This window comes from Amblyraja radiata, chromosome 19 (assembly GCF_010909765.2).
Source record: "Amblyraja radiata isolate CabotCenter1 chromosome 19, sAmbRad1.1.pri, whole genome shotgun sequence".
NCBI classification, from domain to species: domain Eukaryota; kingdom Metazoa; phylum Chordata; class Chondrichthyes; order Rajiformes; family Rajidae; genus Amblyraja; species Amblyraja radiata.
In genome coordinates, this window is record NC_045974.1 from 2956518 (window position 1) to 2980220 (window position 23703).

Sequence of the window (23703 nt, forward strand, 5' to 3'; positions counted from 1 at the left end):
GAATTAACCTTGTAAACCTACGCTGCACTCCCTCAATAGCAAGAATGTCCTTCCTCAAATTAGGGGACCAAAACTGCACACAATACTCCAGGTGTGGTCTCACTAGGGCTCTGTACAACTGCAGAAGGACCTCTTTGCTCCTATATTTGATTCCTCTTGTTATAAAGGCCAACATCTGCCGTGACACAGGTGGCTGCTTGGGGGAACGCTCTGTACGATCAGCTTAGGGCAGCCGCCAGCTATGTCCTCGGCTCGGCTCGGCATCGCTGGTGCAGTTTTATTCTCCTTTAGAGTCCACCAAACGGGTGATAGGAAAATAAAGGCTTGAGATTAATTCCAGAAGCAACAAAGGGGACTTGACTCCACTGTAATGAATCACTTTGTGTCCCAGCCCCTGCTGTCGCTTGGCTGAAAGTTTCATTATGCCGGTTGCTTCAAGACAGAAATCATTTGTGTCCCTGCGCTTGTGCCTAGCAGTTCAGGGGGTTGCAAGGATGCACTGGCAGGCACTTCAAATTAAAATGATACAATCGCACGGAGATGAAACACTGGATGGTTTTTAACTCGGCATGGCCTTGGAGCTGACAGCGGGAGATGCGTCTGAGCTGCCGGCCCAGTGTGCTTGCCGAGAGACATCAGCGATTCACATAGGTGGATCAGATTCAATCCACATACGGAGCTGCTGGCCGTGAGGCAATACCCAAGGGGGCTCGACACAAAATGCTGGAGTAACTCAGCAGGATAGGCAGCATCTTTGGTGAGAAGGAATGGGTGACGTTTCAGGTCGAGACCCTTCTTCAGAACCGTCTGAAAAATGGCCCATTCCTTCTCTCCAGAGACGCTGCCTGTCCCGCTGAGTTACTCCAGCATTTTGTGTCTATCTTTGGTTTAAACCGGCATCAGCAGTTCCTTCCTACATTCAAGGGAGCTTGTTGGAAAGGTAAGGAAATCAAGCATGGCATTGAGCCAGAAGCATTAGGTTAAGTGGGATGAAGGAGATGGCTTGAGAAGAGCAGAAAGATTGGCAGCAACTGGGAAAATCTGTACTCCTTCTGGCTCCACAGAAATCCTTATAATAACATTGCAAACAATATTACAAATAAAATTGATTCATACCAAACAAGCTGTATAGAGTCACACAACATGGAAACAGGCCCTTCAGCCCAACTGGTCCATGCCGACCTAGGTGCCCGATCTAAGCTAGTCCCATTTACCAGTCTGAAGAAGGGTCTCGACCCAAAAGGCCACCTATTCTTTTTATCCAGAGATGCTGCCTGACCTGCTGAATTACTCCAGCACATATTTGCCCATATTTGATACATATTCCCAGCCTTTTTCGTCCCATTTACCCCTGGCGACTTTCAGGGCAAATACCAATGTTATTTCATTTATTTATGGGGGTGGGAGATTGCAACCTTTACGTGGCCCACCCTGTTTCGATGAATGCAATCAACCTGGCGTGCACAAACAGAAGATCAAACAGAACAAGTTGTCTTACAGATTTAGACTGTGCACACTGTACGCATGAAGAAGAAGAAGACTTATTTATGAACAACTAATGATGAACAGATACCGGTATACCAGAACCAAACACAGTCAGTCAATGAGAGAAAATATGTACAAATCTAGAATCAACAAACGTACCCCCTGGGTAGGTGAAATTTACCCCAGGTTGGGGACCCTTGGTCTAAACCTTGTACCTATTTAAAAGTGTATTTTAAATGCTGTTCTAATACCTGCCTCAATTACCTCCTCTGGCAGCTCATTCCGTATTCCCAGCACCCTCTGAGTGAAAAAGTTGCCCCTCATGTTTCTACTAACTCTTTCCCCTCTCAAAATCTGCATCTAGAAAGACACTTCTATGCTCAATGCCAATGACCAGAATGTAATAGAAATATGCTTTAACTATGAGCACCAACACTCAGCCACGTCCATCCACTCACCTGAACCAGGTGAAGCACCTGGTACACCCTTGTAAATATCCCCAAATAAATGAGAGCAGGTGGGTCGGCAAGGTTGACAGGGTAAGTTCAGTACTTTGCTCATCGTTGATTTGTCGATGTTTCAGAAGGAACTGCAGATGCTGGAAAATCGAAGGTAGATAAAAATGCTGGAGAAACTCAGCGGGTGAGGCAGCATCTATGGAGCGAAGGAAATAGGCGACGTTTCGGGCCAAAACCCTGTAGGAAATAGGCGACGTTTCGGGCCGAAACCCTTCCGGGTTTATGGAGCGAAGGAAATAGGCAACGTTTCAGGCCAAAACCCTGTAGGAAATAGGCGACGTTTCGGGCCGAAACCCTTCCGGGTTTCGGCCCGAAACGTCGCCTATTTCCTTCGCTCCATAGATGCTGCTGCACCCGCTGTGTTTCCCCAGCATTTTTGTCTACCTTCGATTTTCCAGCATCCGCAGTTCCTTCTTAAACATTCAGACTCTGAAACATCATTTTATATAATACTTTCAGGTCTTCCTCAGCCGCCGATGCTCCAGAGAAAACAGGCCAGGTTTGTCCAACCTCTCCATGTAGCAAAGACAAGACTTAACAATTTCATCACGTACATCGTCGATCGTGTGCACCAGACTAAATAATTGCTGGGAAAAGCAATAGTGGAAGAAAATTGGGAAATTACCACATGGATTGCAAAGTGCCTTGATTTTTATTCCCGGTCCCAAATGGATCTCATTCACTCACATCTCGGGTTTTCTCATCATTAGTTAAAGGAAACTGCCTCTCCAGGTCCTAGTCTATGATGTGCGATCCCCAATCATCTATGATCATCCCCAATCAGTACCCCGTTCCTGCACTCTCCCCATATCCCCTGACTCTGCTTTTTTTAAGAGACCTATCTAGCTCTCTCTTGAAAGCATCCAGAGAACCTGCCTCCACCGCCCTCTGAGGCAGAGAATTCCACAGACTCACCACTCTCTGCGAGAAAAAGTGTTTCCTCGTCTCCGTTCTAAATGGCTTACTCCTTATTCTTAAACTGTGTGTGGCCCGTGGTTCTGGACTCCCCCAACATCGGGAACATGTTTCCTGCCTCTAGCGTGTCCAAACCCTTAATAATCTTATATGTTTCAATGAGATGCCCTCTCATCCTTGTAAACTCCAGAGTGTACAAGCCCAGCCGCTCCATTCTCTCAGCATATGACAGTCCCGCCATCCCCATCTAGCTCTCTCTTGAAAGCATTCAGAGAACCGGCCTCCACCGCCCTCTGAGGCAGAGATTTCCACAGACTCACCACTCTCTGTAATAGACAGAGAATTGATACAAAAAAAAACAGGACCCCGCCTGAACATCATATAGTGTAGCAACACCGAACATGAATTGATTTATTGACATCAAAGTGTAGTTACGGACCGGCCACTTCACCAAGCTACTGCTGATTCTTTCATTTTATCTCCTGTCAGCCATCCACTTAAATTGGCAAATATAAAATCTCTTCACGTACCTGGACGAGTGAGCGCTGGAGGGGGGTTGCTGGTCTGCGTCGGCCGCTGGGCAACAGAACTGGTGCAAAACGTTCTCGTTTCTGTGGGAGGAGATGGTATAAAATAGACATTAATCGAGTTCTTGTGTGTTACCAGATAAAGATCAACCAGTTGCCAAGGTGAATATATCAGAAGCAGTGAGCTTACAAATCATAGTTGTTCAACAGAGAGTGAGTGATTCAAACTGTGGGAGAACAAATCAAACTGCTGTGGGGACTCAGTGGGTCAGGCAGCATCTGAGGGGGCCATGGGATGCTCAATATTTCTCATCTCGTATTTCGCTTGGGCAGCTTACAACCCAGTGAGTGGTATGAATATTGATTTCTCTAACTTCAAGTAACCACTGCATCCCCTCTCTCTCCATCTCTCCCCCACCCAAGTCACATCAGCTTCTCGTTCTCACCTAGCTGGACGACAGATGGCACAATGGGCTAAGTGTTCGGCTGGCAACCGGAAGGTAGCTGGTTCGATTCCCGCTTGGAGTGCATACTGTCGTTGTGTCCTTGGGCAAGACACTTCACCCACCTTTGCCTGTGTGTGTGGATGTAATTATGTGAAGCACTTTGGGGTCAATGCAAGTTGACTAAAAATGTGCTATATAAATAAAGAAATTTAAAGAAATTTAAATTTAGCTACAGCTAACAATGGCCAGTTTCCTTTATCATTGTTACTTTTTTGCATATCTTTCATTTATTTGCAAGTCTGAAGAAGGGTCTCAAAATCGCCCATTCCTTCCCTCCACAGATGCTGCCTCACCCGCCGAGTTACTCCAGCATTTTGTGTCTACCTTCAATTTAATCCAGCGTCTGCAGTTCTTTCATTTATTTGTTCTGCATCTCTCTGCATCATCGTCTATATCTCTCGTTTCACCTTTCCCCTGACTTTCAGTCTGAAGAAGGGTCTCGAGCCGAAGCCTCAATGGGCCTGTCCCACTTGCATGTGATTGCGTGCGTTTGGCGCGACCAAACGGAAGCGGTCTTCACGCGAAGTTCGCACTAAATTCGTGCTAAGTTCGCGCGTGACGTCATTTGCGTCATGCCTACCAATCAGCTGGGCAAGAGGCGGGCTGACTCAATTTGGGCTGTGACGTCATCACGCAACGCAACGTCGGGCGGTGACGTCATCATGCAACGCCACGCGCTAGGCGTACGCCGTCAAGACGCTGCGTACGACCGCAATGCGCCTGTGTGCCGACAGGCCGTTGGCACGCGAAGATTTCGGCCACTGCAAGAACTTCGGAGCCCCGCGCGATGTCGGGACCAGCCCCGCACAACTCCGAGCTTCTAAGTGGGACCGGCTCCGCGCGGCCATATGGTGCCCGTACGCCTCAAGCGTAAGGTTGCGTAATTTGCGAGCCAAGGTCGCATAAGTGGGACAGGCCCTTCACTCATTCCTTCTCTCCAGAGACGCTGCCTGTCCCGCTGAGTTACTCCAGCACTTTGTGTCTATCTTCAGCAGTTTGTGTTGTTTGCCGCAGATTGCAGCATCTGCAGTTCCTTGCATCTGGCAATCTGAGGGAGTTGATAAAGCAGGTGGATTGGCACCGATCCCCATTTACCTGGGTAAAACTAAGACCACGGAGATATATATATGAGACTGCAGACACTGGAATCTGGAGCAAAACAAAAAATGCCGGAGGAACTCATCGGGTCAGACAGCATCCGTGGAAGGAATGGAAAGACAACGTCTGCCAACCAGAAACAGCATTTGTCCATTCTCTCCAAAGACGCTGCCTGACCCACTGAGTTCCTCAGCGGGTGCGGCAGCATCTGTGGAGCGAAGGAAATAGGCAACGTTTCGGGACGAAACCCTTCCGGGTTTCGGCCCGAAACGTTACCTATTTCCTTCCAAGGATTTCGGCCCGAAACGTTGCCTATTTCCTTCGCTCCATAGATGCTGCTGCACCCGCTGAGTTTCTCCAGCACTTTTGTCTCCCTTCGATTTTCCAGCATCTGCAGTTCCTTCTTAACCACAGAGTTCCTCCAGCACTTTCTGTTTTACATTCTAGACCATAAAGGCAGGCTGAAGCCACATCTCTGATCAGTGTAAGAAAGGACTTTCGAGCAGTCAGTATCAGCTCTTAATTGGTATAATTTGTTAGATTTTCTTGGGGAAAAAGCAGAACAATAAGTGATGGGAGAAATGGCAACGTTGTTATATTGATGCATACGAAATTGCTCTTTGAAAGGTCAGTGGTGAGGCAATTTGGTGCGGCAGAATAAAATGTCAAAATGTACTCCACTGCTGCATACCAACCTCCCTTATTAAGCAAAACCAGTTTAGTTTAACTGTGTAATCCATAGCACTGTGGTCACAACAAGACACAAACTCTTGATAAGAAATAAAAGCACAATGAGATTTCAAGATGTACGACATTCATCATGGCAAGTTATCTAATAGCTTTAAGCCCCTGTCCCACGGTACGAGTTCATTCCAAGAGCTCTCCCGAGTTTAAAAAAAAATCAGACTCGTGGTAAGCACAGAGAATGAACGCAGCGGGTACGTCGGAGCTCGGGGACGTCTCTTAGCGCTAACGGCAGGTATTCGGGAAGACTCGCTAACGGCAGGTAAGCACGGGAAGACTGGTGAAGATTTTTCAACATGATGAAAAATGTCCACGAGAGCCCCGAGTACCGACGAGTGGCCATTACCGCAAGTTGATATCAGGGCAAACCCGGGAGAACTCTTGGAATGAACTCGTACCATGGGACAGGGGTATATTGTGTTCAGGTTACTTAAGGTCGAAAGCATATTACTGCAACATCTCCCACTATTTCTGTGTACCCTAATTAGCTGTAGCATAAAGAGAAAATTAATCGCCCACAAAATGAGGACAAAATTTCAAACCCTGTAATACATATCAAACCCAATCAACAGAGGGAGCAAATGGTGAACCATTATAAGTTTCACGATAGATAATATAGTCGCAGCTGTAAAACAATCTGGCCCATTTAGACAGAGCTAGATAGGGCTCTTAAAGATAGCGGAGTCAGGGGATATGGGGAGAAGGCAGGAACGGGGTATTGATTGGGGATGATCAGCCATGATAACATTGAATGGCGGTGCTGGCTCGAAGGGCCGAATGACCTACTCCTGCACCTATTGTCTATTGTTATTGCCTTGGGGACATTGATATACAGAGGGATCTTTGAGTGCAAGTCAAATTCTAGTTATGTGAAATTCTATCGTGTACTGTGTTCTTTTTATTCGTATGGCTGTACGGTAACTTAAATCTCACTGTACCATGTGACAATAAATGTAACATGAACTTGCAGTCCGGAGCTCCATGTCAGTGGTAACTGAAGTGTCAAGAGTCTTTTAACTCAGCAGACAAAGCAGCATCTCTGGAGAACACGGATATGCGTTGTTTCCAGAAACGTCACCTATCCATGTTCTCCATGTACTCCAGAGATGCTGCCTGACCTGTTGAGTTGCTCCAGCACTCTGTGTCCTTTATTGACTACCACGAAGCAGCCTTAACTAACATTTGAATGTTACTCCTGCTTTACCCAGTCATCGGAACCAACTGGGCAACTGGGAATCAGGCAACTGAACCATCCTACCACAACCAGAGAGCAGTGCTGAACTACTATCTACCTCATTGGTGACCCTCGGACTATCCCTGATTGGCTTTCACTAAACATTATTCCCTTATCATGTATCTGTACACCGTGAATGGTTCGATTGTAATCATGTATTGTCTTTCTGCTGGGTACACAAAAATGCTGGAGAAACTCAGCGGGTGCAGCAGCATCTATGGAGCAAAGGAAATAGGCGACGTTTCGGGCCGAAACCCTTCTTCAGACTGATGGGGGGTGGGGGGGAGAAGGAAGGAAAAAGGGAGGAGGAGGAGCCCGAGGGCGGGGGGATGGGAGGAGACAGCTCTCCACTTTGTCTTTCTGCTGACTGGTTAGCACGCAACAAAAGCTTATCACTGTACCTCGGTACACGTGACAATAAACTAAACAGAAATCTCTTGTGTGAAATCATTAATATGGTCATATTGATGATTGGGACAATTGCTTACAACAGAACACGGACTGACGTTTTAAGAGCAGATCCTTCTTTTCATTTCCCTGTAATATCTCCACATAGATCTCTCCACATTAGGAAATGCTACATTTGTCCCTTTACCTCCCCCCTCGACTCCATCCTCGGACCCAAGCAGTCTTTCCAGGTGAGGCAGAGGTTCACCTGCACCTCCTCCAACCTCATCTATTGCATCCGCCGCTCCAGGTGACAACTTCTCTACATCGGTGAGACCAAGCGCAGGCTTGGCGATCGCTTTGCCCAACACCTCCGCTCAGTCCGCAATAACCAACCTGATCTCCCGGTGGCTCAGCACTTCAACTCCCCCTCCCATTCCGAATCCGACTTTTCTGTCCTGGGCCTCCTCCATGGCCAGAGTGAGTCCCACAGCAAATTGGAGGAGCGGCACCTCATATTTTGCTTGGGCAGTTTACACCCCAGCGGTATGAACATTGACTCCTCCTATTTCAGGTAGTCCCTGCTTTCTCCCTCCTTCCCCTCCCCTTCCCAGCTCTCCCACTGCCCACTGTCTCCGCCTCTTCCTTTCATTTTCCCGCCACCCCTACCCCAACATCAGTCTGAAGAAGGGACTCGGCCTGAAACGTCGCCTATTCCTTCGCTCCATCGATGCTGCCTCACCCGCTGAGTTACTCCAGCATTTTTGTCTACCTTCTACACATATTAAGAATTGTTCTCCATTTTACGCTGTTTTCTGTGTGATATTATCTGTGAACAATGACAGTCGCCATCTTAATGCAACGTGACTATCTACTCTCTGGGTGACAATACTAGTTTGCAGAAAGTTACAGAGAGTTTGTCAATAAAGAGAATGAAGATATGCACACATTTGAGCTCCGCTCCGCCTGCTTCAAGTGCATCCACCCTTGCATGCTGCACTGATTAATCGAGCACACAGTTAATCGATTGATTAAGTTAATCAGTTAATCTGATTAATCGAGCGGTGATAAGGATGGAGAATAATCACATATTGAGAGTGACAATTGGAAGGGCATGAGGTGACTTCATTTGTGATGAGAGTCTGGGAGGTTCATAATTAATGCGAGCAAGTGCGGGATGCTGGCTGAGACAGAGAGGACAGAAACAGCCATGGCAGGAGAAAAACAAGTCCGGTGGAAAGCAAGCCCAGAGATTGTCAATGTGTTAGATAACACAAAGCGGCCGGCCAAAAATATACTGGCAGCAAACTGTACATCGACAGGGTGGAGATTCTTTTTTGCAGCAAGTGACAGCATTGAAATCGAAGGAGAAAGCAAAGATCTCAGAATACGACATATACAGATGTAAGAAAGTCTTTTAAGTATATTTGCGAGAACTTGGCATCGCATTGCGTACATTGAACAGTTTCTCTGGAACTGTGTATAGAATCATGCGAGGAATAGATTGGGTAGATGCACAGAGTCTCTTGCCCAGAGTAGGTGAATCGAGGACCAGAGGACACAGGTTCAAGGTGAAGGGGAAAAGATTTAATAGGAATCTGAGGAGTAACTTTTTCACACAAAGGGTGGTGGGTGTATGGAACAAGCTGCCAGAGGAGGTAGTTGAGGCTGGGACTATCCCAACACTTAAGAAAAAGTTAGACAGGTACATGGATAGGACGGGTTTGGAGGGATATGGATCACTAGCATGCAGGTTGGACTAGTGTAGCTGGGACATGTTGGTCGGTGTGGGAAAGTTGGGCTGAAGGGCCTGTAATCCAAACTGTATCACTCTATGACTATATTGTGCTATAATGCTGAACAGCTATACACTGCACACTAGTATATTGTTTCTGCGCCCTTGTGCATGCCCTTGTGCATGCCCTTGTGCATGGTTTGGTTGTATTCATGTACAGTGTTATCTCATCTTATTGGATGGCATGCAAAAAACCGTGCGGCACGGTGGCGCAGCGATAGAGTTACTGTCTCACAGCGCCAGAGACCCGGGTTCGATCCTGACTACGGGCGCTGTCTGTACGGAGTTTGTACGTTCTCCCCGTGACCTGCGTGGGTTTTCTCCGAGATCTTCCGTTTCCTCCCACACTCCAAAGATGTACAGGTTTGTAAGTTAATTGGCTTGGTATAAGTGTGAATTGTCCCTAGTGTGTGTAGGATAGTGTTAATGCGCGGGGATCGTTGGTCGGTGTGGACTCGGTGGGCCGAAGGGCCTATAAACCTATACAGTACCTCTTTGGAATGTGGGAGGAAACAAGGGATCCTAGAGGAAACCCACGCTGGTCACCGGGAGAATGTACAAACTCCATACCGACAGCACCCGCAGTCAGGATCGAACCCAGGTCTCTGGCGTTACAGGCAGCAACTCTACCGCTGCACCACCGTGCCGCCCTATATGTACTTTGATCTTTGTATGTACAGCTCCAGTATAATTTCTGGACCATATGAATCTGAGTACCATGAAACATAGAAAATAGGTGCAGGAGGAGGCCATTCGGCCCTTATAGCCAGCACCGCCATTCATTGTGATCATGTGCTGATCGTCCCCTATCAATAACCCGTGCCTGCCTTCTCCCCATATCCCTTGATTCCACTAGCCCCTAGAGCTCTATCTAACTCTCTCTTAAATCCATCCAGTGACTTGGCCTCCACTGCCCTCTGTGGCAGGGAATTCCATAAATTCACAACTCTCTGGGTGGAAAAGTTTTTTTTTGTTTTTTTTGTGGCATCAAGAGCATGGCTGAGTATTACTCCTTGCTGCCGTTGGACTGAAAATCACTCAGCACAGAAACGCCAAGCCAGGACTCCGAGATGCTTGAATGCTTAAATGCTTTATTCAGGGCACGCGGGCAGCACGCTGCATGAAGAGAGCAGAGCAAATGGAACCAGGAGCAGCCAAGCCGTGTCCTATCAAAGGTACGGCAGCACGGAAGGAAGCAGCGCATTATATTAAGGCAGCTGGACAGTGCACATGTTACACAGCATGTGCACCACTGGTTATGATTAAAAGAAAAATAGTGATTTCAAAATATGATCAAATAAAGATATCAGCAGGAGCATTGCCACAGCTGCGACACTGCTCCACCATGGGAAAACTGTCTGATCAAACATGCTTCTGAAATTAGTCCCTGTTCGTGGCATTTCAAGAGAGGGGCAAGGTAGGACGACAACATCAGAAATAAAACCAACGTTGCTGGGAGAATCAGAGCGCCAGTCACTCAGATAACGTTATACGATCGGTCCGTAGCAGTGTGCTTCATAGAGTCAGACAGACATGCAGCACGGAAACAGGCCCTTCAGCCCAACTTGCCCATGCTGACCCACCTATGCCGGTCCCACCTGCCTGTGTTTGGTCCATATTCCTCTAAACAATAGACAATAGACAATAGGTGCAGGAGTAGGCCATTCGGCCCTTCGAGCCAGCACCGCCATTCAATGTGATCATGGCTGATCATCCACAATCAGTACCCCGTTCCTGCCTTCTCCCCATATCCCCTGACTCCGCTATTTTTAAGAGCCCTATCTAGCTCTCTCTTGAAAGTATCCAGAGAACCGGCCTCCACCGCCCTCTGCGGCAGAGAATTCCACAGACTCACAACTCTCTGTGTGAAAAAGTGTTTCCTCGTCTCCGTTCTAAATGGCTTACTCCTTATTCTTAAACTGTGGCCCCTGGTTCTGGACTCCCCCAACATCGGGAACATGTTTCCTGCCTCTAGCGTGTCCAAGCCCTTAACAATCTTATATGTTTCAATGAGATGCCCTCTCATCCTTCTAAACTCCAGAGTGTACAAGCCCAGCTGCTCCATTCTCTTAGCATACGACAGTCCCGCCATCCCGGGAAGTAACCTTGTAAACCTACGCTGCATTCCCGCAATAGCAAGAATGTCCTTCCTGAAATTAGGGGACCAAAACTGCACACCCACGAATGGCCTATCCTGCACCTATTGTCTACTGTCTACTGTCTGTACGGAGTTTGCACGTTCTCCCCGTGACCTGCGTGGGTTTTTCTCCGAGATATTCGGTTTCCTCCCACACTCCAAAGACGTACAGGTTTGTAGGTTAATTGGCTTTGGTGTAAATGTAAATTGTCCCTAGTGTGTGTGTAGGATAGTATTAGTGTGCGGGGATCGCTGGTCGGCGCAGGGTCGGTGGGCTGAAGGGCCTGTTTCCATGCTGTATCTCTAAACTAAAACTCCCTCCCTGACAGTATTGAGCAAACCCGCACCACAAGGACAAGCAGCACTTCAACGAGGCAGCTCATCTCCATCCTCTCGGCTAATTCGAGATTGCCAATTAAATGCTGCCTCAGCCTGCCAAGGCCCCGTCCCTTGGAATGAATAATTAAAAAAAATACAGGAACAAAATGCCAAAAAAAAATGGCCAAAAGCAATTAAATCTTATTGCAAAAATCTACATTTCTCTTTGTTATTATGATAGACAGTAGAAATTCTGCATGCCATGGAGAAAATGACAATGAAATAATTGTTGGATCTAATGTGGTCTCGTTGTGCAAGAGCGGACACGGAATGACAGGGGGTCGGAACGATTCCGTGACAAGTGCCCATGAAGCTTTTAACATTAAATTACCTGTTACAGACCCGTTTGAAAACTTGACAGGTATCACAGGTATTTACAATGGGGCAACTCGGTGAAATGGTTGAAAATGAAGTTCTCCGTGAAACGCACACCACACCTATCAAATGTTAAAGGTAAGGTAGACAGGAAAAATTTTCCCAATGTTGGGCGAGTCCAGAACCAGGGGCCACACAGTGGGGAGGTCATTTAAGACTGAGGTGAGAGAAAACTTTTTCGCCCAGAGAGTTGTGAATTTATGGAATTCCCTGCCACAGAGGGCAATGGAGGCCAGGTCACTGGATGGATTTAAGAGAGAGTTCGATAGAGCTCTAGGGGCCAGTGGAGTCAAGGGATATGAGGAGAAGGCAGGCACGGGTTATTGATAGGGGACGATCAGCCATGATCACAATGAATGGCGGTGCTGGCTCGAAGGGCCGAATGGCCTCCTCCTGCACCTATTTTCTATGTTTCTATGTTTCTATGACAAAAATGCTGGAAAAATGGAAGGTAGACAAAAATGCTGGAGAAACTCAGCGGGTGAGGCAGCATCTATGGAGCGAAGGAATAGGTGACGTTTCGGGTCAAGACCGTCCATTTTTCCAGCATCTGCAGTTCCTTCTTAACAAATGTTCAAGGTAAGTGTTATCAAGCTGCATTCACCTTTAGTCTAAAACACCAGTTCTGATTTTTAATCTTGGTTATGCTAGGAATTGCAGATGCTGGAATCTTGAAAAGAGAAACCACAAAGTGTTGTAGGAACTCAGCGGGTCAGGCAGCATCCATGAAGGGAAGGTACAGGAGTCATTTCAGGTTGGGACTCTCCTCTCACCCCCCCCCCCCCATTATAATCAGTCTGAAAACGGTCCCGATCCGAACATCATCTGTCCATTCCCCCCACTGAGTTCCTCCAGCATTTTGTGTTTTACTTCTAAGCTTGGTTATCTTGGCCTTTGGTGTGTATTTCAGGTGACTACTTCATCACTCTATTTGCAACCTTGGTTTGATGCCTGGCCCTTGTAAGAGATTTGTACCATGTAGGTTCTTCATATCCAGGAATACATATTTCAGCCTCCATACTCCACCCGAGCCTGGCTTGGCCTCAGCTCTGCTGCTGCAGAAACTCTCATCCATGCTTTTCATGACTTAACTACCTACCGTAAGAAGCTGGGCAACATACAGTATGTGAGCCTGCATTTATCAGCCAAACAGAGCTCATGTTTCAGGTCGAAGTTTCTTCACCTCAGCTCACGCTCTCTCTTTAGTCTCCTGCAACCACGCAGCTTCCAAGCGATCTCCAATTCTGCTCTGTTGCACACTCACACCATCCTCAACTCCGTAATCAGCTGCTGAGATTCTAAGCCCTGGAATTTCTTCCCTAAAACTTCCTTCCACTTCCTTTCCATCTCCCGTTGATATGCTCCTCAAAACCAACCTGTTAGACCAATTCCTTCTGATATCTCGTTCCACGATTCAATCCTTTAGCTTGCTTTTTCTGCATTACATTCTGCACTGTGCTACATGAAGCCAAGTCATTGTCGTCATCTACTATCTGAGTCATATAAGCCACAAGGCTATCAAAGATATTATGTGCAGTTCTGATCGCTCCATTACAGGAAAGCCTCGGAGGTTCAGCAGAGAGGCTTGGTATTGGTATATGGTATATGGACACATTTATCTGTTCTGTAGTAAATGCCTACTATGTTCTGTGTGCTTAAGCAAAGCAAGAATTTCATTGTCCTATACAGGGACACATGACAATAAACTCACTTGAACTTGAACTTGAGTGCTGAAGAGGTTTATCAGGAGGAGCCTGCCTGGAATAGAGAGTGTTGGCTATAAGGAAAGATTGGGAAACCTGGATTGGTTCTACTGGAAGCTGAGGGGAGGCCTGATAGACGTACATAAAAGTATAAGAGGCCTAGACAGAGGAGACAGTCAGAACTTTTCTCCAGGGTGGACATGTCAAATACCTGAGGGCATAGCTACAAGTTATGGAGAACGTTTGAGGATGTGCAGGACAAGTTTTTAAAAACTACACCGAGAATGGTGGATGCCTGGATTGCACTGCCAGGAATGCTGGTGGATGTAGATAGAATAGTGTTTAAGATGCTTGTAGATAATCATAGAAACATAGAAACATAGAAAATAGGTGCAGGAGTAGGCCATTTGGCCCTTCGAGCCTGCACCGCCATTCAATATGATCATGGCTGATCATCCAACTCAGCATCCTGTACCTGCCTTCTCTCCATACCCCCTGATCCCTTTAGCCACAAGGGCCACATCTAACTCCCTCTTAAATATAGACAATGAACTGGCCTCAACTACCTTCTGTGGCAGAGAATTCCAGAGATTCACCACTCTCTGTGTGAAAAATGTTTTCCTCATCTCGGTCCTAAAGGATTTCCCCCTTATCCTTAAACTGTGACCCCTTGTTCTGGACTTCCCCAACATCGGGAACAATCTTCCTGCATCTAGCCTGTCCAACCCCTTAAGAATTTTGTAAGTTTCTATAAGATCCCCCCTCAATCTTCTAAATTCTAGCGAGTACAAGCCGAGTCTATCCAGTCTTTCTTCATATGAAAGTCCTGACATCCCAGGAATCAGTCTGGTGAACCTTCTCTGTACTCCCTCTATGGCAAGAATGTCTTTCCTCAGATTAGGAGACCAAAACTGTACGCAATACTCCAGGTGTGGTCTCACCAAGACCCTGTACAACTGCAGTAGAAACTCCCTGCTCCTATACTCAAAGCCTTTACTATAATCATATGAATATGCATGATAGAAGGATATGGAGCACACGGTGATATAAGGGATTAGTTTCCATAGGCTTCATATTTCAGGAAGACATTGTGGGCCGAAGGGCCTGTTCCTGTGCTGCACTGTTCTATATTCTAATGATGTTGTAAGTTGGTTTATAGACAACAGGTGCAGGAGTAGAGGCCATTCGGCCCTTCGAGCCAGCACCTGCATTCACTGTGATCATGGCTGATCATCCACAATCAGTACCCCGTTGCTGCCTTCTCCCCATATCCCATGACTCCGCTATCTTTAAGAGCTCAAGCTAACTCTCTCTTGAAAGCATCCAGAGCATTGGCCTCCACTGCCTTCTGAGGCAGAGAATTCCACAGATTCACAACTCTCTGGGTGAAAAAGTTTTTCCTCATCTCCGTTCCAAAAGGCCTACCCCTTATTCTTAAACCGTGGCCCCTGGTTCTGGGCTCCCCCAACATCAGGAACATTTCCTGCCTCTAGCGTGTCCAATCTCTTAATAATCTTATGTGTTTCAATAAGATTCCCTCTCATCCTTCTAAACTCCAGTGTATACAAGCCCAGCCGCTCCATTCTATCAACATAAGATACGATGGCACTTCAATGTCAGACCGAGGTGTGAAATTTGTTTTTGCATACAGCCATACAATAAAATAAAGAACACAACACACTATTGTGCCCAACATAAAACATCCCGACACAGCAGAATCAAAAAGTTTCCCACTGTGAGGGAAGGCACCCAAGTCAGGCAGCATCCATGAAGGGAATGTACAGGAGACATTTCAGGTCTGACATACTGTCATGTTTACTGGGTATGTTGCTCAGCGGGTGTGGTTGGGATATAATCGGGGGATATTAGTCTGCCCTCTGCTTTAATTTAACAAAGTGTTTTGAGGACTAAAAACACAAGCCTTCTATTTTACAGCATCCCTGTACCTCTACATAACAACTGCAAAAAATATATCAAAACGCCAAACAGAAAACTGTTCCGCGGAAGAAGAGATTGCAGAGAATCAATTAAGTGGTGCGCTTGAGAGCAACATTGTCAATGATGTCTGCTCCACTTGTTTCCCCGAATCTCTCTACCTCTGAATGATAATGTGCTTTATTAGTGTTAGAATGTTACACCTATCAAATAGACACTTGAGACTGGGACTGCACAGCACTTGATGGCAATCAATCCGACATTTTACTTCGGAGTCACGTGAGTGACTAAGTGAAGAACCCCGCCAGGACGCATGCGTGTCATATCGCTACACGCATTGCGAAACGACAGGCGGGGTGGAACGACGTTCCCCCGCAGCGGCAGTTTAAAAGCCGGAACCTGCAGGTAAGAGTTACTCTGCGGTCTTTTGTGTTTCCCATACCAATTTACAGGTGGGGAGCATGGACAAATCGAAGAAAGCAACAAGGGCTGCGACAAAGCTGGTGGGGGAGGACCGCGGAGTAGCGGGCAGCCAGCAGCGGCCAGCGGCACTTGAATCACCGATAATGGGATCAGCTGTGCCCGATGTCGCCTCCGCACCGGCCAGATCCACTCCGCGGCCGGGCGGTAAGGCAAGACAGAAAACTAACAAAGTCGTGGACTCAGATGAGTCCGACTTTGAGCAGCCGCGGGCGGCCAGCGACCGTGAGCGCTGGAGCCGGATGGAGCGGTGTGTGGAGCATTTGCTCCAACGTGACAGGCTCCGGGAGATGGAGTCGAGTCACTGTGGGCTCTATGTAAAACCCACAGCAGCACCTCTTGTAGGGCTGCACAGTGCTTCTCCCTCATCACAGGGGAGCACTGGGGGTCAGTACTGGGCTGATCCTGAAGAGGGGTTCGCAGAAGAAAAATCAAGTGTGCAGGGGGTGCAGGAACGAGAAAATCTACTGGACATGGTGTCCAACTTCATACAGCCAGACCAGACTGGCCAAAACCTGGAGCAAAAACTAGCTGCCAGTATAGACTATATGTCCTTTAACCAGCTACAAGAACAGGCTGTATTGGACACCACGTCAAGACACCTGGCACCGGGCAACTGTATATCCCTGAATGTTCCAGTAGTAAATACTTGTATATGGAAACATATTGGAATAGGAGTTAGAGGCATGGATGTCAAACTCCAAAAGGTATTAAAACTCCTAACAGCAGGGATAACAGCATTCGCCCGCACAGTGGATGAGAAGGACATGTCCCAGGACCAACAGGATGCACTGGCACTGCTTTGCAACACTCAATATGAGATAAACAGCATCAGGAAGAGTGCCATCCGACCCACTTTAAATCCGAAATCCGCGGGTCTGTGCAAACCTGGGAACATAAAACCACCAATACTACTATTTGGAGGTAACCTATCGAGGCAAGTCAAGGAGCTCGATGAGGAAGCAAAAACCCTGGGACTCATAAAAGGGACTTCATCAAAAACCCACTACAGCCATAGACAGCACCCCTACACACCCACCAGTAGACCAAGACCGACTGGTGAAAGCTCGAAGGTCCGATACACCAAACATGAGTCTTTTTTAGGCCATGGCCCAGGCCGGCCTTCTTGGAAGATACGCGAACCTCCAACATCAACCAAACCACAAACCCAGACACCAACGCCTCAACATCAACGAAGGATTTACAAAAAGAAGTAAACCTGCCACTGGTAACTATGGAGGTAGGTGGGTCTGGTTCCCTACAAAATATGGAGGTTGGGGGGAGATTACACTCCTTTCTGGATGCATGGAGTATGTTAACTACCGATACTTATATTTTAAGCAGTGTCCAGGGATATACAATAGAATTTATACACAAGTACAGCCCTCCAGTTCAACATATACCGAACCGAATGTTTGTACTTTCCGGTAAAGAAAAATCAGAAGCGCATGCTGAACTGGAGCGGCTTTACGCAAAAGGGGTAATTGAAAAATCCCAACACGAACCGCTAGAATTCGTGTCCAATATATTTACCAAAAACAAAAAAGATGGTGGTTGTCGCATCATCATAGATCTGACCAAATTGAATACATTTGTACAATATATTCATTTTTAAATGGAAACCTTTGTTACTGCTAAACAATTGATTTCCAAAGGTTACTTCATGGCTAGCATCGATTTAAAAGATGCTTACTATTCAGTGCCTATACGAGGTGACCACAGATGTTACTTAAAATTCAACTGGATGGGACAGCTTTGGCAGTATAGAGCGCTGCCAAATGGGTTAACATCAGCCCCCAGGCTGTTCACAAAAATTTTGAAACCAGCCCTAGCGTTTCTACGGAAACGAAAACACATGGTCATGGCATATCTAGATGACATACTTATTGTGGGCAAAACTTTGGAATTGGCCAAACAAACTGTAACAGCCACAAAACAGTTATTTGAAAAACTGGGGTTTATTATCCATCCAGTTAAATCTAAATTAACGCCTTCCACTACTATGGACTATTTGGGGTTCACCATTGACTCAGTTCACATGTCGGTGACTTTGCCAAAGGGAAAGGCTATAGACTTAATAGAGGCTTGCAATAACCTCATTGACATCAGTAAACCATCCATCAGATTGGTAGCAAAAGTAATTGGCAAAATGGTGGCTGCTTTTCCAGCCACACAATTTGGACCTTTACATTACCAAAATTTACAGAGAGCAAAAATACAAGCACTCAAAATCAATGCTGGTCATTTTGACAGACCAATGAAACTACCAATCAAAGCTATAATGGAACTAAAATGGTGGATAGATAACATTTGGCTTTGTTTCAATCCAATCATTATCAGCAACCCTTCTATGGTGCTACAAACTGATGCCAGTGCACTTGGTTGGGGTGCCACCAATTCCATCTCCAGCTGTGGAGGTAGATGGACTGCTCAGGAGGCATCATTATTACTCACACTGGGCATAAACTACCTGGAAATGTTGGGTGCATTCTATGGCCTAAAGTCATATTGTACTGGGTCATATCACCAGCATGTTAGACTACAGATTGACAATACCACCGTGGTAGCATATATCAACCACATGGGTGGAAACAAATCGACATCATGTGACAATCTGGCTAATACAATTTGGCAGTGGTGTATCCAGAGAGATATTTGGATATCAGCTACTGACCTGCCAGGTAAACTGAATTTAGTGGCAGACACCAGGTCACGCAAATTTAATGAAAACACCGAATGGATGTTGAATAAAAAAGTATTTGCTGATATTACAGCATGATATGGAACACCAGATATCGATCTATTCACATCCAGGCTTAATCACCAGTTATCAAATTATGTTTCGTGGGAGCCAGACCCTGGGGCAGCGGCGACAGATGCATTTTCGCTGCATTGGGGGAAATTGTTTATTTATGCATTCCCTCCTTTCTGCCTCATCAGTCGGGTATTAAGGAAAATACAGCAAGACTCTGCGTCTGGTATTTTGGTAGTACCCGATTGGCCTACTCAACCATGGTTCCCAGTGATACTGAACATGGTATTAGAACCATGTATCACCATCCCGAATAGACCAGACTTATTGGTTCATCCCGTAACAAGGGATAGCCACCCATGCCATAACTATTTGAATTTATTAATTTGTAGAGTTTAAAAATACCACTACTACAGCTGGTATTTGGACTGACGGACCGAACAGTGAACATGATTTCGGCGGCCCACAGACAGTCCACCAAAAAACAGTATCTGGTCTATATCAGGAAGTGGGAGATGTATTGTCACAAAAACAGCATCACCTACAGCGATATGAACATCCCGTCTGTTCTGGAATACCTGGCAGGCCTCCATTATGATGAGGGGCTCAGTTATAGTGCCATCAACTGCGCCAGAAGTGCCTTACCAACTTATCTATGGCAAGGAACAGAGCGTCACTCTGTTGGGACTCACCCACTGGTAACAAAACTTATGAGGGGAATTTTTAATACCAATCCCCCAAGAACCAGGTACTCCCAAATATGGGATGTGAGTATTGTCCTGAAGATGCTCAGGAATTGGTCTCCAGCAACAGCTCTGTCCCTACATAGACTGACATTAATAACAGTCATGCTAATGGCTTTGGTCACGGCACAAAGGGTACAGTCATTACATAAATTAAGACTGGACAACATGACTTCTTCATCTAAAAATATTACGTTTCATATTTATGAATTAGTAAAGCAGAACAGACAGGGATCAGCAGGCCTCAATATAGAATTTAGGTCTTACCCAACAGATGATCGTCTCAGTATAGTAAGACATTTGTCGTTATACATGGAGAAAACGAAAATCATCAGAGGCAATGAGAAGGCACTTTTAGTCAGCCATAAGCAACCACACAAAAGAGTGACGGTCCAGACCATCTGAAGATGGCTGAAACAGGTTCTAATACAGGCTGGGGTGGATACTAATATTTTTAAATCTCATTCCACCAGGGCTGCAGCTACATCGGCAGCTATGCAGTTGGATGTACCAATGGACCAAATCCTCAAGGCAGCAGGATGGTCAGGGGAAAAAACATTCCAACTATTTTATCATAAACCAGTCATGAAACCTGGAACGTTTGCAGAAACAATTTTAAGTTCTGTAATTTAATTTACCCCATAAATAGGGGTTATAATTTTGTGTTAATAAATTTCATGGATTTCAATGTCGGATTCATGTCTAAATTATGTTGACACAATTCCTCCTACAGTCATTAAGGCAGATGTGATGCATGGACTCGTTTCCACGGCATGAAATCACAGAGCTTTGAAATCTTCACGTAGTCACTCACGTGACTCCGAAGTAAAATAGTAAGATTAAACGAGAACTTACCAGTTCGAAGTTTGATCGTTATTTTATGAGGAGTACGTTGAGGGAATACGTGCCCTCCGCTCCCACCCATGATCATATACTCAACTGGTATTTCTTTCTCTAATCTTACTATGTTTAAGTCATTACAGTTATCTGTGATTTCACACCGCTGCTTTGAAGAATGACACGCATGCGTCCTGGCGGGGTTCTTCACGTATTCCCTCAACGTACTCCTCATAAAATAACGATCAAACTTCGAACTGGTAAGTTCTCGTTTAATCTTACTATTTATAATCACGGTGGCAGACTCGTTTATAAAGCTCCCAATCAAATGGGACCTGAAACAAACGGTGGCTGATTAAAAAACCATTAAGAGAAATCTCTGAAAAATAAATTGACCATCATCACTGACGGAGGTGAGAGGTAAGTCACTCAACTGATGCTCTCCTTCTTGTGGAGTCCACACACTAGATTAGTAGTTGTTCAGCCAGAGCTGAACACACTGCTCGGCATCTGCACACAATGGTGTCTGTCTTGTCGCTTCTTGTGCTTGTGTGTGGTGGTGGAAAGATTGATGGAAACAGGGCCGCGATGAGAACGCTCTTTCCTTGACCCTGTCTAATGGTGAAGAGTAGGATAGCAGCACCACAAAATATACAAAATATACGCCAATTTTGGCCTCCCTACACTGGCTCCCAGTGCACTTTCGAGTTCATTTCAAAATTCTTTTATTTGTTTTTAAATCGTTGAATGGGCTCGCCCCGCCTTACCTCTCTGAGCTGCTCCACCTATATGCTCCTGCCCGGTGCCTCAGGTCAGCTGATCAGCTGCTCCTTGAGGTACCAAGGTCTAAGCGGAAGCTCAGAGGGGATAGAGCCTTTTCTGTTGCTGCTCCGGCACTCTGGAACACCTTGCCGCTGCACATCAGACAGGCCCCCTCACTGTCCATCTTCAAATCCTCCCTAAAAACATATTTTTATTCTTTGGCTTTCGACACTGGCTGAGGCATTGCTCCTGTTTTTAGTGCTTTTAATGTCTTTTAATTTTTAGTGTGTTTTTTATAGTCCTTCGTCTTACGGTTTTTAATGGTTTTTAATTGTTTGTAATAGCTTTTTGTTCATGATTTCTCATGTACAGCACTTTGTGGCAACTGTAGTTGTTAAAAGTGCTTTATAAATAAAGTTATTATTATTATTATTATTATTATAATATTAAAATCCTTCCTAACACTTAATAGATATTATCCTCTAGAACATTACAAACCTTCCCCATTTCAAAGAAGAAGGGTCTCGATCCGAAACGTCACATATTCCTTCGCTCCATAGATGCTGCCTCACCCGCTGAGTTTCCCCAGCATTTTTGTCTACCTTCAGACTATCCTTGATCAGACTTTGCTGGCTTTACCTTGCACTAAACGTTATTCCCTTATCATGTATCTATACACTGTGGACAGCTTGATTGTCTTTCTGCTGACTGGTTAGCACACAACAAGCTTTTCACTGTACCTCGGTGCACGGGACAATAAACTAAACTGAACTGAACAGAACCCCCATCGCCTTCCACATATATCCCTCCTTCTCTGGCTTTTCACGTCACTCCTCATCATTTCTTATCTCAAGCCCTTTGTCTCATGTTCATATCTACCCTTTGTCACTTACTCAAACCATCTGCCAACCAAACCCCTTCACCAGCATCTGCCTATCACTTGTGCAGGAAGGAACTGCAGATGGCAGTTTATACCAAAGATAGACACAAAGTGCTGACCCACTGAGTTCCTCCAGCACCTTGTGTTGTCCTGTCCCCACCTCTTTTCCAGCTTCATCTCCATTCCTACAATCAGTCTAAAGGAAGAGTTTATGCTCCTCCTCTGACTTCCAGCAAACCCCCATCTCCATCTTGCACATAGAGTCCCAGAGTCAAAGAGTGATACAGTGTGGAAACAGGCCCCTCGAACCAACATGCCCACACCGGCCAACATGTCCCAGCTACACTAGTCCCTCCTGCCCGCGTTTGGCCCGTATCCCTCAAAACCAGTACTATCCATGTAAAATTCTAATACCAGGAGTAGGATCCATCTTGGGTGCAAAATTGCATCCAAGCCCAAGACTCTTGATGCGTGGACATGTGACAAATTGCATCAGGAAACTGTGATTGCAGGAAGGATTTCAAAGCCTAGTCCTTCATATCACACAAGGATAATAATTATTATATACTGGTACACTTCTACTTGCATATGGCGTGCACAGCCTAAAGTTGTCGGACAACTTGTTGGATTTGATCTTATTTGATTGTGCACGTCGGGTTGATTGCATTCGTCGAAACAGGGCGGACCACGTGAAGGTTGCAATCTCCCACCCCGACTGGTACACTGCTCAATGGCTTTGACATTTCACTTTAATTTTTTTTCATTCCTCCCATCCAAATCCTCCCTGTTTTTTTTAAAATCTAGCAATAATAGAGACCAGAGGACAGGTTTTCTGGGAGGAATGTCTGCATTTATGACCAAAGATCGCTGTGCAAATGACATGTGTACTTAAGGTCAATAGGAATGGTCTCAGAGGTAAGATTTAGTGGCACTTTGACAAGAGATTTGCCTACCCATTATTACGACTACGGGTGCTGTCTGTACGGAGTTTGTACGTTCTCCCCGTGACCTGCGTGGGTTTTCTCCGGGATCTTCGGTTTCCTCCCACACTCCAAAGACGTACAGGTTTGTAGGTTAATTGGCTTGGTAAATGTAAAAATGATCCCTAGTGGGTGTAGGATAGTGTTAATGTGCGGGGATCGCTGGTTGGTGCAGACCCGGTGGGCCGAAGGGCCTGTTTCCGCGCTGTATCTCTAAACTAAACTAAACTGAACTAAACTAAAGACCAACATGTGAAAAGGTTAAATGCTTTAAAATATATAGAAGAAATATGGTGGAATACCATATTTATCGCAGTCGCTGCCTCAAAAAGGCTGGCAGCATCATCAAAGACCCACACCATCCTGGCCACACACTCATCTCCCTGCTACCTTCAGGTAGAAGGTACAGGAGCCTGAAGACTGCAACAACCAGGTTCAGGAATAGCTACTTCCCCTTAGCTATCAGGCTATTAAACCTGGCTCGGACAAAACTCTGATTATTAGCAACCACTTTCTGTTATTTGCACTACCA

The 23703-nt window shown here is 45.9% G+C and overlaps 1 protein-coding gene across 1 annotated transcript in view; it reads right to left on the reverse strand.

Moving 5' to 3' along the window:
• The window catches only part of iqsec3 (IQ motif and Sec7 domain ArfGEF 3), a 224654-nt gene that overhangs the window by 138188 nt on the left and 62763 nt on the right, over positions 1–23703 (reverse strand). Inside the window, exon 2 of the mRNA XM_033037456.1 lies at positions 3449–3529. The gene's annotated coding sequence lies outside the window, so the exon portion shown is untranslated. The remainder of the gene's footprint in view (positions 1–3448; positions 3530–23703) is intronic.